This window comes from Lonchura striata, chromosome 23 (genome assembly GCF_050655825.1).
Source record: "Lonchura striata isolate lonStrDom1 chromosome 23, ASM5065582v1, whole genome shotgun sequence".
In the NCBI taxonomy this organism is placed as follows: domain Eukaryota; kingdom Metazoa; phylum Chordata; class Aves; order Passeriformes; family Estrildidae; genus Lonchura; species Lonchura striata.
This window is the reverse complement of record NC_140725.1, coordinates 9,909,952-9,926,968: the sequence shown is the minus strand read 5'-3', so window position 1 is coordinate 9,926,968 and position 17,017 is coordinate 9,909,952.

The following is a 17,017-nucleotide window of genomic DNA, read 5'->3' as shown; positions in this document are numbered from 1 at the left end:
GACGCACACTACGGCTCTCCGGAGCTGTCCGAAGCTAAGCGCCGGTGGCCGGCGTCTTTCGGCTGAAGCAGCGCTTCGGAGCGTAGGGCTGCCGCTCCGCTGTTGTGTGCGCGAAGCAGCCGCTTCTCCTGCTCCGGGAGCGGACAGAGCGGTAGCTTGTACGAGGGCGAAGAACGAAGCCGCAGAGCACCCGGCTTCTCCGCGCCCCCTAAGGACTGCTAGAGGACCGTGGTGGCCGCTCGCCTTCCTCTTCAATTCCATTCTAGTATCCTTAGGGAAGGTGTTCCAGGACAATTTTCCTGAGTTTTGAATTCGTCCTGATGCAGCCCCTCCTGGGAAACTCGTGCGCGTCCTCTGAGTCTCCGAGTGCAGAGACCTCGATGGCAACTGCAGAAATGAAGGGCTGCGTTGAGTTGTCGAGAAGCAAGAACATAGCCTGGAGTTTGGGAGTCAGCAGCTGCTGGACTTTTGCAATTGCTTTCACTGTGCACTGAATGCCAGAACGGCATGTGCACGTTAAAACAACGAGCTGGGCAAGAGTAATCGAAAGATCACGGCCGTCAGAAAGCAGCTTATATATTGCCCTGGAAAGAGCATTGTGTTTGGAGTGTGCAGTAAAATCGTGTTTCTGGACAAGGGAGGCATAAGTGCGCTGCGCTCCTAAGCTATCTCCCTGCGAGACACACTGCCAAAGCTTTTCGCTATCATGCAGTCTAGTGCAGACGCACACTACGGCTCTCCGGAGCTGTCCGAAGCCAAGCGCCGGTGGCCGGCGTCTTTCGGCTGAAGCAGCGCTTCGGAGCGTAGGGCTGCCGCTCCGCTGTTGTGTGCGCGAAGCAGCCGCTTCTCCTGCTCCGGGAGCCGGAGAGAGCGGTAGCTTGTACGAGGGCGAAGAACGAAGCCGCAGAGCACCGGGCTTCTGCGCGCACCCTAAGGACTGCTAGAGGACCGTGGTGGCCGCACGCCTGCCTCTTCAATTCCATTCTAGCATCCTTAGGGAAGGTGTTCCAGGACAATTTTCCTGAGTTTTGAATTCGTCCTGATGCAGCCCCTCCTGGGAAACTCGTGCTCGTCCTCTGAGTCTCCGACATGCAGAGACCTCGATGGCAACTGCAGAAATGAAGGGCTGCGTTGAGTTGTCGAGAAGCAAGAACATAGCCAGCGCCTTGTGTTTGGGAGTCAGCAGCTGCTAGACTTTTGCGATTGCTATCACTGTGCACTGAAAGCCAGGACGGCCTGTGCACGTTAAAACAACTAGCTGAGCAAGAGTAGCCGAAAAATCACGGCCGCTAGATAGCAGCTTACGTATTGCCCAGGAAAGAGCACTATTTTTGGAGTGTGCAGTAAAATCGTGTTTTTGGACAAGGGAGGCATAAGTGCGCTGCGCTCCTAAGCTATCTCCCTGCGAGACACACTGCCAAAGCTTTTCGCTATGATGCAGTCCAGTGCAGACGCACACTACGGCTCTCCGGAGCTGTCCGAAGCCAAGCGCCGGTGGCCGGCGTCTTTCGGCTGAAGCAGCGCTTCGGAGCGTAGGGCTGCCGCTCCGCTGTTGTGTGCGCGAAGCAGCCGCTTCTCCTGCTCCGGGAGCCGGAGAGAGCTGTAGCTTGTACGAGGGCAAAGAACGTTGCTGCAGAGAGACGAAATTGTGTGCACAGTCTTGCGACTGCTAGAGGACGGTGGCTAAAGCTCCCTGCCTTTTCAATGCACTGCTGGCATGCTTTATTGAAGGTGCTCCGAGACAATTTTCCTGGGTTTTGACTTCGTCCTGATGAAGCCCCTCTTGGGAAACTCGTGCTCGTTTCCGAAGGCTCGAGATGCAGAGAACTCGATGGCAGCTGCAGAAATGAAGGGCTGCGTTGAGTTGTCGAGAAGCAAGAACATAGCCAGCGCCTTGTGTTTGGCAGTCAGCAGCTGCTGGACTTTTGCGATTGCTTTCACTGTGCACTGAATGCCAGGACGGCACGTGCACGTTAAAACAACGAGCTGGGCAAGAGTGGGCAGAAGAGAACGGGCGTCAGACAGCAGCTTACATATTACCATAGGAAGAGCAGTGTTTTTGGAGTGTGCAGCAAATGCGTGTTTCTGGACAAGGGAGGCAAAAGTGCGCTGCGCTCCTAAGCTATCTCCCTGCGAGACACACTGCCAAAGCTTTTCGTTATCATGCAGTCTAGTGCAGACGCACACTACGGCTCTCCGGAGCTGTCCGAAGCTAAGCGCCGGTGGCCGGCGTCTTTCGGCTGAAGCAGCGCTTCGGAGCGTAGGGCTGCCGCTCCGCTGTTGTGTGCGCGAAGCAGCCGCTTCTCCTGCTCCGGGAGCGGACAGAGCGGTAGCTTGTACGAGGGCGAAGAACGAAGCCGCAGAGCACCCGGCTTCTCCGCGCCCCCTAAGGACTGCTAGAGGACCGTGGTGGCCGCTCGCCTTCCTCTTCAATTCCATTCTAGTATCCTTAGGGAAGGTGTTCCAGGACAATTTTCCTGAGTTTTGAATTCGTCCTGATGCAGCCCCTCCTGGGAAACTCGTGCGCGTCCTCTGAGTCTCCGAGTGCAGAGACCTCGATGGCAACTGCAGAAATGAAGGACTGCGTTGAGTTGTCGAGAAGCAAGAACATAGCCTGGAGTTTGGGAGTCAGCAGCTGCTGGACTTTTGCAATTGCTTTCACTGTGCACTGAATGCCAGGACGGCATGTGCACGTTAAAACAACGAGCTGGGCAAGAGTAATCGAAAGATCACGGCCGTCAGAAAGCAGCTTATATATTGCCCTGGAAAGAGCATTGTGTTTGGAGTGTGCAGTAAAATCGTGTTTCTGGACAAGGGAGGCATAAGTGCGCTGCGCTCCTAAGCTATCTCCCTGCGAGACACACTGCCAAAGCTTTTCGCTATCATGCAGTCTAGTGCAGACGCACACTACGGCTCTCCGGAGCTGTCCGAAGCCAAGCGCCGGTGGCCGGCGTCTTTCGGCTGAAGCAGCGCTTCGGAGCGTAGGGCTGCCGCTCCGCTGTTGTGTGCGCGAAGCAGCCGCTTCTCCTGCTCCGGGAGCCGGAGAGAGCGGTAGCTTGTACGAGGGCGAAGAACGAAGCCGCAGAGCACCGGGCTTCTGCGCGCACCCTAAGGACTGCTAGAGGACCGTGGTGGCCGCACGCCTGCCTCTTCAATTCCATTCTAGCATCCTTAGGGAAGGTGTTCCAGGACAATTTTCCTGAGTTTTGAATTCGTCCTGATGCAGCCCCTCCTGGGAAACTCGTGCTCGTCCTCTGAGTCTCCGACATGCAGAGACCTCGATGGCAACTGCAGAAATGAAGGGCTGCGTTGAGTTGTCGAGAAGCAAGAACATAGCCAGCGCCTTGTGTTTGGGAGTCAGCAGCTGCTAGACTTTTGCGATTGCTATCACTGTGCACTGAAAGCCAGGACGGCCTGTGCACGTTAAAACAACTAGCTGAGCAAGAGTAGCCGAAAAATCACGGCCGCTAGATAGCAGCTTACGTATTGCCCAGGAAAGAGCACTATTTTTGGAGTGTGCAGTAAAATCGTGTTTTTGGACAAGGGAGGCATAAGTGCGCTGCGCTCCTAAGCTATCTCCCTGCGAGACACACTGCCAAAGCTTTTCGCTATGATGCAGTCCAGTGCAGACGCACACTACGGCTCTCCGGAGCTGTCCGAAGCCAAGCGCCGGTGGCCGGCGTCTTTCGGCTGAAGCAGCGCTTCGGAGCGTAGGGCTGCCGCTCCGCTGTTGTGTGCGCGAAGCAGCCGCTTCTCCTGCTCCGGGAGCCGGAGAGAGCTGTAGCTTGTACGAGGGCAAAGAACGTTGCTGCAGAGAGACGAAATTGTGTGCACAGTCTTGCGACTGCTAGAGGACGGTGGCTAAAGCTCCCTGCCTTTTCAATGCACTGCTGGCATGCTTTATTGAAGGTGCTCCGAGACAATTTTCCTGGGTTTTGACTTCGTCCTGATGAAGCCCCTCTTGGGAAACTCGTGCTCGTTTCCGAAGGCTCGAGATGCAGAGAACTCGATGGCAGCTGCAGAAATGAAGGGCTGCGTTGAGTTGTCGAGAAGCAAGAACATAGCCAGCGCCTTGTGTTTGGCAGTCAGCAGCTGCTGGACTTTTGCGATTGCTTTCACTGTGCACTGAATGCCAGGACGGCACGTGCACGTTAAAACAACGAGCTGGGCAAGAGTGGGCAGAAGAGAACGGGCGTCAGACAGCAGCTTACATATTACCATAGGAAGAGCAGTGTTTTTGGAGTGTGCAGCAAATGCGTGTTTCTGGACAAGGGAGGCAAAAGTGCGCTGCGCTCCTAAGCTATCTCCCTGCGAGACACACTGCCAAAGCTTTTCGTTATCATGCAGTCTAGTGCAGACGCACACTACGGCTCTCCGGAGCTGTCCGAAGCTAAGCGCCGGTGGCCGGCGTCTTTCGGCTGAAGCAGCGCTTCGGAGCGTAGGGCTGCCGCTCCGCTGTTGTGTGCGCGAAGCAGCCGCTTCTCCTGCTCCGGGAGCGGACAGAGCGGTAGCTTGTACGAGGGCGAAGAACGAAGCCGCAGAGCACCCGGCTTCTCCGCGCCCCCTAAGGACTGCTAGAGGACCGTGGTGGCCGCTCGCCTTCCTCTTCAATTCCATTCTAGTATCCTTAGGGAAGGTGTTCCAGGACAATTTTCCTGAGTTTTGAATTCGTCCTGATGCAGCCCCTCCTGGGAAACTCGTGCGCGTCCTCTGAGTCTCCGAGTGCAGAGACCTCGATGGCAACTGCAGAAATGAAGGGCTGCGTTGAGTTGTCGAGAAGCAAGAACATAGCCTGGAGTTTGGGAGTCAGCAGCTGCTGGACTTTTGCAATTGCTTTCACTGTGCACTGAATGCCAGGACGGCATGTGCACGTTAAAACAACGAGCTGGGCAAGAGTAATCGAAAGATCACGGCCGTCAGAAAGCAGCTTATATATTGCCCTGGAAAGAGCATTGTTTTTGGAGTGTGCAGTAAAATCGTGTTTCTGGACAAGGGAGGCATAAGTGCGCTGCGCTCCTAAGCTATCTCCCTGCGAGACACACTGCCAAAGCTTTTCGCTATGATGCAGTTTAGTGCAGACGCACACTACGGCTCTCCGGAGCTGTCCGAAGCCAAGCGCCGGTGGCCGGCGTCTTTCGGCTGAAGCAGCGCTTCGGAGCGTAGGGCTGCCGCTCCGCTGTTGTGTGCGCGAAGCAGCTGCTTCTCCTGCTCCGGGAGCCGGAGAGAGCGGTAGCTTGTACGAGGGCGAAGAACGAAGCCGCAGAGCACCGGGCTTCTGCGCGCACCCTAAGGACTGCTAGAGGACCGTGGTGGCCGCACGCCTGCCTCTTCAATTCCATTCTAGCATCCTTAGGGAAGGTGTTCCAGGACAATTTTCCTGAGTTTTGAATTCGTCCTGATACAGCCCCTCCTGGGAAACTCGTGCTCGTCCTCTGAGTCTCCGACATGCAGAGACCTCGATGGCAACTGCAGAAATGAAGGGCTGCGTTGAGTTGTCGAGAAGCAAGAACATAGCCAGCGCCTTGTGTTTGGGAGTCAGCAGCTGCTAGACTTTTGCGATTGCTATCACTGTACACTGAAAGCCAGGACGGCCTGTGCACGTTAAAACAACTAGCTGAGCAAGAGTAGCCGAAAAATCACGGCCGCTAGATAGCAGCTTACGTATTGCCCAGGAAAGAGCACTATTTTTGGAGTGTGCAGTAAAATCGTGTTTTTGGACAAGGGAGGCATAAGTGCGCTGCGCTCCTAAGCTATCTCCCTGCGAGACACACTGCCAAAGCTTTTCGCTATGATGCAGTCCAGTGCAGACGCACACTACGGCTCTCCGGAGCTGTCCGAAGCCAAGCGCCGGTGGCCGGCGTCTTTCGGCTGAAGCAGCGCTTCGGAGCGTAGGGCTGCCGCTCCGCTGTTGTGTGCGCGAAGCAGCCGCTTCTCCTGCTCCGGGAGCGGACAGAGCGGTAGCTTGTACGAGGGCGAAGAACGTTGCTGCAGAGAGACGACATTGTGTGCACAGCCTTGCGACTGCTAGAGGACGGTGGCTAAAGCTCCCTGCCTTTTCAATGCACTGCTGGCATGCTTTATTGAAGGTGCTCCGAGACAATTTTCCTGGGTTTTGACTTCGTCCTGATGAAGCCCCTCTTGGGAAACTCGTGCTCGTTTCCGAAGGCTCGAGATGCAGAGAACTCGATGGCAGCTGCAGAAATGAAGGGCTGCGTTGAGTTGTCGAGAAGCAAGAACATAGCCAGCGCCTTGTGTTTGGCAGTCAGCAGCTGCTGGACTTTTGCGATTGCTTTCACTGTGCACTGAATGCCAGGACGGCACGTGCACGTTAAAACAACGAGCTGGGCAAGAGTGGGCAGAAGAGAACGGGCGTCAGACAGCAGCTTACATATTACCATAGGAAGAGCAGTGTTTTTGGAGTGTGCAGCAAATGCGTGTTTCTGGACAAGGGAGGCAAAAGTGCGCTGCGCTCCTAAGCTATCTCCCTGCGAGACACACTGCCAAAGCTTTTCGTTATCATGCAGTCTAGTGCAGACGCACACTACGGCTCTCCGGAGCTGTCCGAAGCTAAGCGCCGGTGGCCGGCGTCTTTCGGCTGAAGCAGCGCTTCGGAGCGTAGGGCTGCCGCTCCGCTGTTGTGTGCGCGAAGCAGCCGCTTCTCCTGCTCCGGGAGCGGACAGAGCGGTAGCTTGTACGAGGGCGAAGAACGAAGCCGCAGAGCACCCGGCTTCTCCGCGCCCCCTAAGGACTGCTAGAGGACCGTGGTGGCCGCTCGCCTTCCTCTTCAATTCCATTCTAGTATCCTTAGGGAAGGTGTTCCAGGACAATTTTCCTGAGTTTTGAATTCGTCCTGATGCAGCCCCTCCTGGGAAACTCGTGCGCGTCCTCTGAGTCTCCGAGTGCAGAGACCTCGATGGCAACTGCAGAAATGAAGGGCTGCGTTGAGTTGTCGAGAAGCAAGAACATAGCCTGGAGTTTGGGAGTCAGCAGCTGCTGGACTTTTGCAATTGCTTTCACTGTGCACTGAATGCCAGGACGGCATGTGCACGTTAAAACAACGAGCTGGGCAAGAGTAATCGAAAGATCACGGCCGTCAGAAAGCAGCTTATATATTGCCCTGGAAAGAGCATTGTGTTTGGAGTGTGCAGTAAAATCGTGTTTCTGGACAAGGGAGGCATAAGTGCGCTGCGCTCCTAAGCTATCTCCCTGCGAGACACACTGCCAAAGCTTTTCGCTATCATGCAGTCTAGTGCAGACGCACACTACGGCTCTCCGGTGCTGTCCGAAGCCAAGCGCCGGTGGCCGGCGTCTTTCGGCTGAAGCAGCGTTTCGGAGCGTAGGGCTGCCGCTCCGCTGTTGTGTGCGCGAAGCAGCCGCTTCTCCTGCTCCGGGAGCCGGAGAGAGCGGTAGCTTGTACGAGGGCGAAGAACGAAGCCGCAGAGCACCGGGCTTCTGCGCGCACCCTAAGGACTGCTAGAGGACCGTGGTGGCCGCACGCCTGCCTCTTCAATACCATTCTAGCATCCTTAGGGAAGGTGTTCCAGGACAATTTTCCTGAGTTTTGAATTCGTCCTGATACAGCCCCTCCTGGGAAACTCGTGCTCGTCCTCTGAGTCTCCGACATGCAGAGACCTCGATGGCAACTGCAGAAATGAAGGGCTGCGTTGAGTTGTCGAGAAGCAAGAACATAGCCAGCGCCTTGTGTTTGGGAGTCAGCAGCTGCTAGACTTTTGCGATTGCTATCACTGTGCACTGAAAGCCAGGACGGCCTGTGCACGTTAAAACAACTAGCTGAGCAAGAGTAGCCGAAAAATCACGGCCGCTAGATAGCAGCTTACGTATTGCCCAGGAAAGAGCACTATTTTTGGAGTGTGCAGTAAAATCGTGTTTTTGGACAAGGGAGGCATAAGTGCGCTGCGCTCCTAAGCTATCTCCCTGCGAGACACACTGCCAAAGCTTTTCGCTATGATGCAGTCCAGTGCAGACGCACACTACGGCTCTCCGGAGCTGTCCGAAGCCAAGCGCCGGTGGCCGGCGTCTTTCGGCTGAAGCAGCGCTTCGGAGCGTAGGGCTGCCGCTCCGCTGTTGTGTGCGCGAAGCAGCCGCTTCTCCTGCTCCGGGAGCGGACAGAGCGGTAGCTTGTACGAGGGCGAAGAACGTTGCTGCAGAGAGACGACATTGTGTGCACAGCCTTGCGACTGCTAGAGGACGGTGGCTAAAGCTCCCTGCCTTTTCAATGCACTGCTGGCATGCTTTATTGAAGGTGCTCCGAGACAATTTTCCTGGGTTTTGACTTCGTCCTGATGAAGCCCCTCTTGGGAAACTCGTGCTCGTTTCCGAAGGCTCGAGATGCAGAGAACTCGATGGCAGCTGCAGAAATGAAGGGCTGCGTTGAGTTGTCGAGAAGCAAGAACATAGCCAGCGCCTGGTGTTTGGGAGTCAGCAGCTGCTGGACTTTTGCGATTGCTTTCACTGTGCACTGAATGCCAGGACGGCACGTGCACGTTAAAACAACGAGCTGGGCAAGAGTGGGCAGAAGAGAACGGGCGTCAGACAGCAGCTTACATATTACCATAGGAAGAGCAGTGTTTTTGGAGTGTGCAGCAAATGCGTGTTTCTGGACAAGGGAGGCAAAAGTGCGCTGCGCTCCTAAGCTATCTCCCTGCGAGACACACTGCCAAAGCTTTTCGTTATCATGCAGTCTAGTGCAGACGCACACTACGGCTCTCCGGAGCTGTCCGAAGCTAAGCGCCGGTGGCCGGCGTCTTTCGGCTGAAGCAGCGCTTCGGAGCGTAGGGCTGCCGCTCCGCTGTTGTGTGCGTGAAGCAGCCGCTTCTCCTGCTCCGGGAGCGGACAGAGCGGTAGCTTGTACGAGGGCGAAGAACGAAGCCGCAGAGCACCCGGCTTCTCCGCGCCCCCTAAGGACTGCTAGAGGACCGTGGTGGCCGCTCGCCTTCCTCTTCAATTCCATTCTAGTATCCTTAGGGAAGGTGTTCCAGGACAATTTTCCTGAGTTTTGAATTCGTCCTGATGCAGCCCCTCCTGGGAAACTCGTGCGCGTCCTCTGAGTCTCCGAGTGCAGAGACCTCGATGGCAACTGCAGAAATGAAGGGCTGCGTTGAGTTGTCGAGAAGCAAGAACATAGCCTGGAGTTTGGGAGTCAGCAGCTGCTGGACTTTTGCAATTGCTTCCACTGTGCACTGAATGCCAGGACGGCATGTGCACGTTAAAACAACGAGCTGGGCAAGAGTAATCGAAAGATCACGGCCGTCAGAAAGCAGCTTATATATTGCCCTGGAAAGAGCATTGTGTTTGGAGTGTGCAGTAAAATCGTGTTTCTGGACAAGGGAGGCATAAGTGCGCTGCGCTCCTAAGCTATCTCCCTGCGAGACACACTGCCAAAGCTTTTCGCTATCATGCAGTCTAGTGCAGACGCACACTACGGCTCTCCGGAGCTGTCCGAAGCCAAACGCCGGTGGCCGGCGTCTTTCAGCTGAAGCAGCGCTTCGGAGCGTAGGGCTGCCGCTCCGCTGTTGTGTGCGCAAAGCAGCCGCTTCTCCTGCTCCGGGAGCCGGAGAGAGCGGTAGCTTGTACGAGGGCGAAGAACGAAGCCGCAGAGCACCGGGCTTCTGCGCGCACCCTAAGGACTGCTAGAGGACCGTGGTGGCCGCACGCCTGCCTCTTCAATTCCATTCTAGCATCCTTAGGGAAGGTGTTCCAGGACAATTTTCCTGAGTTTTGAATTCGTCCTGATGCAGCCCCTCCTGGGAAACTCGTGCGCGTCCTCTGAGTCTCCGAGTGCAGAGACCTCGATGGCAACTGCAGAAATGAAGGGCTGCGTTGAGTTGTCGAGAAGCAAGAACATAGCCTGGAGTTTGGGAGTCAGCAGCTGCTGGACTTTTGCAATTGCTTTCACTGTGCACTGAATGCCAGGACGGCATGTGCACGTTAAAACAACGAGCTGGGCAAGAGTAATCGAAAGATCACGGCCGTCAGAAAGCAGCTTATATATTGCCCTGGAAAGAGCATTGTTTTTGGAGTGTGCAGTAAAATCGTGTTTCTGGACAAGGGAGGCATAAGTGCGCTGCGCTCCTAAGCTATCTCCCTGCGAGACACACTGCCAAAGCTTTTCGCTATGATGCAGTTTAGTGCAGACGCACACTACGGCTCTCCGGAGCTGTCCGAAGCCAAGCGCCGGTGGCCGGCGTCTTTCGGCTGAAGCAGCGCTTCGGAGCGTAGGGCTGCCGCTCCGCTGTTGTGTGCGCGAAGCAGCCGCTTCTCCTGCTCCGGGAGCCGGAGAGAGCGGTAGCTTGTACGAGGGCGAAGAACGAAGCCGCAGAGCACCGGGCTTCTGCGCTCACCCTAAGGACTGCTAGAGGACCGTGGTGGCCGCACGCCTGCCTCTTCAATTCCATTCTAGCATCCTTAGGGAAGGTGTTCCAGGACAATTTTCCTGAGTTTTGAATTCGTCCTGATACAGCCCCTCCTGGGAAACTCGTGCTCGTCCTCTGAGTCTCCGACATGCAGAGACCTCGATGGCAACTGCAGAAATGAAGGGCTGCGTTGAGTTGTCGAGAAGCAAGAACATAGCCAGCGCCTTGTGTTTGGGAGTCAGCAGCTGCTAGACTTTTGCGATTGCTATCACTGTACACTGAAAGCCAGGACGGCCTGTGCACGTTAAAACAACTAGCTGAGCAAGAGTAGCCGAAAAATCACGGCCGCTAGATAGCAGCTTACGTATTGCCCAGGAAAGAGCACTATTTTTGGAGTGTGCAGTAAAATCGTGTTTTTGGACAAGGGAGGCATAAGTGCGCTGCGCTCCTAAGCTATCTCCCTGCGAGACACACTGCCAAAGCTTTTCGCTATGATGCAGTCCAGTGCAGACGCACACTACGGCTCTCCGGAGCTGTCCGAAGCCAAGCGCCGGTGGCCGGCGTCTTTCGGCTGAAGCAGCGCTTCGGAGCGTAGGGCTGCCGCTCCGCTGTTGTGTGCGCGAAGCAGCCGCTTCTCCTGCTCCGGGAGCGGACAGAGCGGTAGCTTGTACGAGGGCGAAGAACGTTGCTGCAGAGAGACGACATTGTGTGCACAGTCTTGCGACTGCTAGAGGACGGTGGCTAAAGCTCCCTGCCTTTTCAATGCACTGCTGGCATGCTTTATTGAAGGTGCTCCGAGACAATTTTCCTGGGTTTTGACTTCGTCCTGATGAAGCCCCTCTTGGGAAACTCGTGCTCGTTTCCGAAGGCTCGAGATGCAGAGAACTCGATGGCAGCTGCAGAAATGAAGGGCTGCGTTGAGTTGTCGAGAAGCAAGAACATAGCCAGCGCCTTGTGTTTGGCAGTCAGCAGCTGCTGGACTTTTGCGATTGCTTTCACTGTGCACTGAATGCCAGGACGGCACGTGCACGTTAAAACAACGAGCTGGGCAAGAGTGGGCAGAAGAGAACGGGCGTCAGACAGCAGCTTACATATTACCATAGGAAGAGCAGTGTTTTTGGAGTGTGCAGCAAATGCGTGTTTCTGGACAAGGGAGGCAAAAGTGCGCTGCGCTCCTAAGCTATCTCCCTGCGAGACACACTGCCAAAGCTTTTCGTTATCATGCAGTCTAGTGCAGACGCACACTACGGCTCTCCGGAGCTGTCCGAAGCTAAGCGCCGGTGGCCGGCGTCTTTCGGCTGAAGCAGCGCTTCGGAGCGTAGGGCTGCCGCTCCGCTGTTGTGTGCGCGAAGCAGCCGCTTCTCCTGCTCCGGGAGCGGACAGAGCGGTAGCTTGTACGAGGGCGAAGAACGAAGCCGCAGAGCACCCGGCTTCTCCGCGCCCCCTAAGGACTGCTAGAGGACCGTGGTGGCCGCTCGCCTTCCTCTTCAATTCCATTCTAGTATCCTTAGGGAAGGTGTTCCAGGACAATTTTCCTGAGTTTTGAATTCGTCCTGATGCAGCCCCTCCTGGGAAACTCGTGCGCGTCCTCTGAGTCTCCGAGTGCAGAGACCTCGATGGCAACTGCAGAAATGAAGGGCTGCGTTGAGTTGTCGAGAAGCAAGAACATAGCCTGGAGTTTGGGAGTCAGCAGCTGCTGGACTTTTGCAATTGCTTTCACTGTGCACTGAATGCCAGGACGGCATGTGCACGTTAAAACAACGAGCTGGGCAAGAGTAATCGAAAGATCACGGCCGTCAGAAAGCAGCTTATATATTGCCCTGGAAAGAGCATTGTTTTTGGAGTGTGCAGTAAAATCGTGTTTCTGGACAAGGGAGGCATAAGTGCGCTGCGCTCCTAAGCTATCTCCCTGCGAGACACACTGCCAAAGCTTTTCGCTATGATGCAGTTTAGTGCAGACGCACACTACGGCTCTCCGGAGCTGTCCGAAGCCAAGCGCCGGTGGCCGGCGTCTTTCGGCTGAAGCAGCGCTTCGGAGCGTAGGGCTGCCGCTCCGCTGTTGTGTGCGCGAAGCAGCCGCTTCTCCTGCTCCGGGAGCCGGAGAGAGCGGTAGCTTGTACGAGGGCGAAGAACGAAGCCGCAGAGCACCGGGCTTCTGCGCGCACCCTAAGGACTGCTAGAGGACCGTGGTGGCCGCACGCCTGCCTCTTCAATTCCATTCTAGCATCCTTAGGGAAGGTGTTCCAGGACAATTTTCCTGAGTTTTGAATTCGTCCTGATACAGCCCCTCCTGGGAAACTCGTGCTCGTCCTCTGAGTCTCCGACATGCAGAGACCTCGATGGCAACTGCAGAAATGAAGGGCTGCGTTGAGTTGTCGAGAAGCAAGAACATAGCCAGCGCCTTGTGTTTGGGAGTCAGCAGCTGCTAGACTTTTGCGATTGCTATCACTGTGCACTGAAAGCCAGGACGGCCTGTGCACGTTAAAACAACTAGCTGAGCAAGAGTAGCCGAAAAATCACGGCCGCTAGATAGCAGCTTACGTATTGCCCAGGAAAGAGCACTATTTTTGGAGTGTGCAGTAAAATCGTGTTTTTGGACAAGGGAGGCATAAGTGCGCTGCGCTCCTAAGCTATCTCCCTGCGAGACACACTGCCAAAGCTTTTCGCTATGATGCAGTCCAGTGCAGACGCACACTACGGCTCTCCGGAGCTGTCCGAAGCCAAGCGCCGGTGGCCGGCGTCTTTCGGCTGAAGCAGCGCTTCGGAGCGTAGGGCTGCCGCTCCGCTGTTGTGTGCGCGAAGCAGCCGCTTCTCCTGCTCCGGGAGCGGACAGAGCGGTAGCTTGTACGAGGGCGAAGAACGTTGCTGCAGAGAGACGACATTGTGTGCACAGCCTTGCGACTGCTAGAGGACGGTGGCTAAAGCTCCCTGCCTTTTCAATGCACTGCTGGCATGCTTTATTGAAGGTGCTCCGAGACAATTTTCCTGGGTTTTGACTTCGTCCTGATGAAGCCCCTCTTGGGAAACTCGTGCTCGTTTCCGAAGGCTCGAGATGCAGAGAACTCGATGGCAGCTGCAGAAATGAAGGGCTGCGTTGAGTTGTCGAGAAGCAAGAACATAGCCAGCGCCTTGTGTTTGGGAGTCAGCAGCTGCTGGACTTTTGCGATTGCTTTCACTGTGCACTGAATGCCAGGACGGCACGTGCACGTTAAAACAACGAGCTGGGCAAGAGTGGGCAGAAGAGAACGGGCGTCAGACAGCAGCTTACATATTACCATAGGAAGAGCAGTGTTTTTGGAGTGTGCAGCAAATGCGTGTTTCTGGACAAGGGAGGCAAAAGTGCGCTGCGCTCCTAAGCTATCTCCCTGCGAGACACACTGCCAAAGCTTTTCGTTATCATGCAGTCTAGTGCAGACGCACACTACGGCTCTCCGGAGCTGTCCGAAGCTAAGCGCCGGTGGCCGGCGTCTTTCGGCTGAAGCAGCGCTTCGGAGCGTAGGGCTGCCGCTCCGCTGTTGTGTGCGCGAAGCAGCCGCTTCTCCTGCTCCGGGAGCGGACAGAGCGGTAGCTTGTACGAGGGCGAAGAACGAAGCCGCAGAGCACCCGGCTTCTCCGCGCCCCCTAAGGACTGCTAGAGGACCGTGGTGGCCGCTCGCCTTCCTCTTCAATTCCATTCTAGTATCCTTAGGGAAGGTGTTCCAGGACAATTTTCCTGAGTTTTGAATTCGTCCTGATGCAGCCCCTCCTGGGAAACTCGTGCGCGTCCTCTGAGTCTCCGAGTGCAGAGACCTCGATGGCAACTGCAGAAATGAAGGGCTGCGTTGAGTTGTCGAGAAGCAAGAACATAGCCTGGAGTTTGGGAGTCAGCAGCTGCTGGACTTTTGCAATTGCTTTCACTGTGCACTGAATGCCAGGACGGCATGTGCACGTTAAAACAACGAGCTGGGCAAGAGTAATCGAAAGATCACGGCCGTCAGAAAGCAGCTTATATATTGCCCTGGAAAGAGCATTGTGTTTGGAGTGTGCAGTAAAATCGTGTTTCTGGACAAGGGAGGCATAAGTGCGCTGCGCTCCTAAGCTATCTCCCTGCGAGACACACTGCCAAAGCTTTTCGCTATCATGCAGTCTAGTGCAGACGCACACTACGGCTCTCCGGTGCTGTCCGAAGCCAAGCGCCGGTGGCCGGCGTCTTTCGGCTGAAGCAGCGTTTCGGAGCGTAGGGCTGCCGCTCCGCTGTTGTGTGCGCGAAGCAGCCGCTTCTCCTGCTCCGGGAGCCGGAGAGAGCGGTAGCTTGTACGAGGGCGAAGAACGAAGCCGCAGAGCACCGGGCTTCTGCGCGCACCCTAAGGACTGCTAGAGGACCGTGGTGGCCGCACGCCTGCCTCTTCAATACCATTCTAGCATCCTTAGGGAAGGTGTTCCAGGACAATTTTCCTGAGTTTTGAATTCGTCCTGATACAGCCCCTCCTGGGAAACTCGTGCTCGTCCTCTGAGTCTCCGACATGCAGAGACCTCGATGGCAACTGCAGAAATGAAGGGCTGCGTTGAGTTGTCGAGAAGCAAGAACATAGCCAGCGCCTTGTGTTTGGGAGTCAGCAGCTGCTAGACTTTTGCGATTGCTATCACTGTGCACTGAAAGCCAGGACGGCCTGTGCACGTTAAAACAACTAGCTGAGCAAGAGTAGCCGAAAAATCACGGCCGCTAGATAGCAGCTTACGTATTGCCCAGGAAAGAGCACTATTTTTGGAGTGTGCAGTAAAATCGTGTTTTTGGACAAGGGAGGCATAAGTGCGCTGCGCTCCTAAGCTATCTCCCTGCGAGACACACTGCCAAAGCTTTTCGCTATGATGCAGTCCAGTGCAGACGCACACTACGGCTCTCCGGAGCTGTCCGAAGCCAAGCGCCGGTGGCCGGCGTCTTTCGGCTGAAGCAGCGCTTCGGAGCGTAGGGCTGCCGCTCCGCTGTTGTGTGCGCGAAGCAGCCGCTTCTCCTGCTCCGGGAGCCGGAGAGAGCTGTAGCTTGTACGAGGGCAAAGAACGTTGCTGCAGAGAGACGAAATTGTGTGCACAGTCTTGCGACTGCTAGAGGACGGTGGCTAAAGCTCCCTGCCTTTTCAATGCACTGCTGGCATGCTTTATTGAAGGTGCTCCGAGACAATTTTCCTGGGTTTTGACTTCGTCCTGATGAAGCCCCTCTTGGGAAACTCGTGCTCGTTTCCGAAGGCTCGAGATGCAGAGAACTCGATGGCAGCTGCAGAAATGAAGGGCTGCGTTGAGTTGTCGAGAAGCAAGAACATAGCCAGCGCCTTGTGTTTGGCAGTCAGCAGCTGCTGGACTTTTGCGATTGCTTTCACTGTGCACTGAATGCCAGGACGGCACGTGCACGTTAAAACAACGAGCTGGGCAAGAGTGGGCAGAAGAGAACGGGCGTCAGACAGCAGCTTACATATTACCATAGGAAGAGCAGTGTTTTTGGAGTGTGCAGCAAATGCGTGTTTCTGGACAAGGGAGGCAAAAGTGCGCTGCGCTCCTAAGCTATCTCCCTGCGAGACACACTGCCAAAGCTTTTCGTTATCATGCAGTCTAGTGCAGACGCACACTACGGCTCTCCGGAGCTGTCCGAAGCTAAGCGCCGGTGGCCGGCGTCTTTCGGCTGAAGCAGCGCTTCGGAGCGTACGGCTGCCGCTCCGCTGTTGTGTGCGCGAAGCAGCCGCTTCTCCTGCTCCGGGAGCGGACAGAGCGGTAGCTTGTACGAGGGCGAAGAACGAAGCCGCAGAGCACCCGGCTTCTCCGCGCCCCCTAAGGACTGCTAGAGGACCGTGGTGGCCGCTCGCCTTCCTCTTCAATTCCATTCTAGTATCCTTAGGGAAGGTGTTCCAGGACAATTTTCCTGAGTTTTGAATTCGTCCTGATGCAGCCCCTCCTGGGAAACTCGTGCGCGTCCTCTGAGTCTCCGAGTGCAGAGACCTCGATGGCAACTGCAGAAATGAAGGGCTGCGTTGAGTTGTCGAGAAGCAAGAACATAGCCTGGAGTTTGGGAGTCAGCAGCTGCTGGACTTTTGCAATTGCTTTCACTGTGCACTGAATGCCAGGACGGCATGTGCACGTTAAAACAACGAGCTGGGCAAGAGTAATCGAAAGATCACGGCCGTCAGAAAGCAGCTTATATATTGCCCTGGAAAGAGCATTGTTTTTGGAGTGTGCAGTAAAATCGTGTTTCTGGACAAGGGAGGCATAAGTGCGCTGCGCTCCTAAGCTATCTCCCTGCGAGACACACTGCCAAAGCTTTTCGCTATGATGCAGTTTAGTGCAGACGCACACTACGGCTCTCCGGAGCTGTCCGAAGCCAAGCGCCGGTGGCCGGCGTCTTTCGGCTGAAGCAGCGCTTCGGAGCGTAGGGCTGCCGCTCCGCTGTTGTGTGCGCGAAGCAGCCGCTTCTCCTGCTCCGGGAGCCGGAGAGAGCGGTAGCTTGTACGAGGGCGAAGAACGAAGCCGCAGAGCACCGGGCTTCTGCGCGCACCCTAAGGACTGCTAGAGGACCGTGGTGGCCGCACGCCTGCCTCTTCAATTCCATTCTAGCATCCTTAGGGAAGGTGTTCCAGGACAATTTTCCTGAGTTTTGAATTCGTCCTGATACAGCCCCT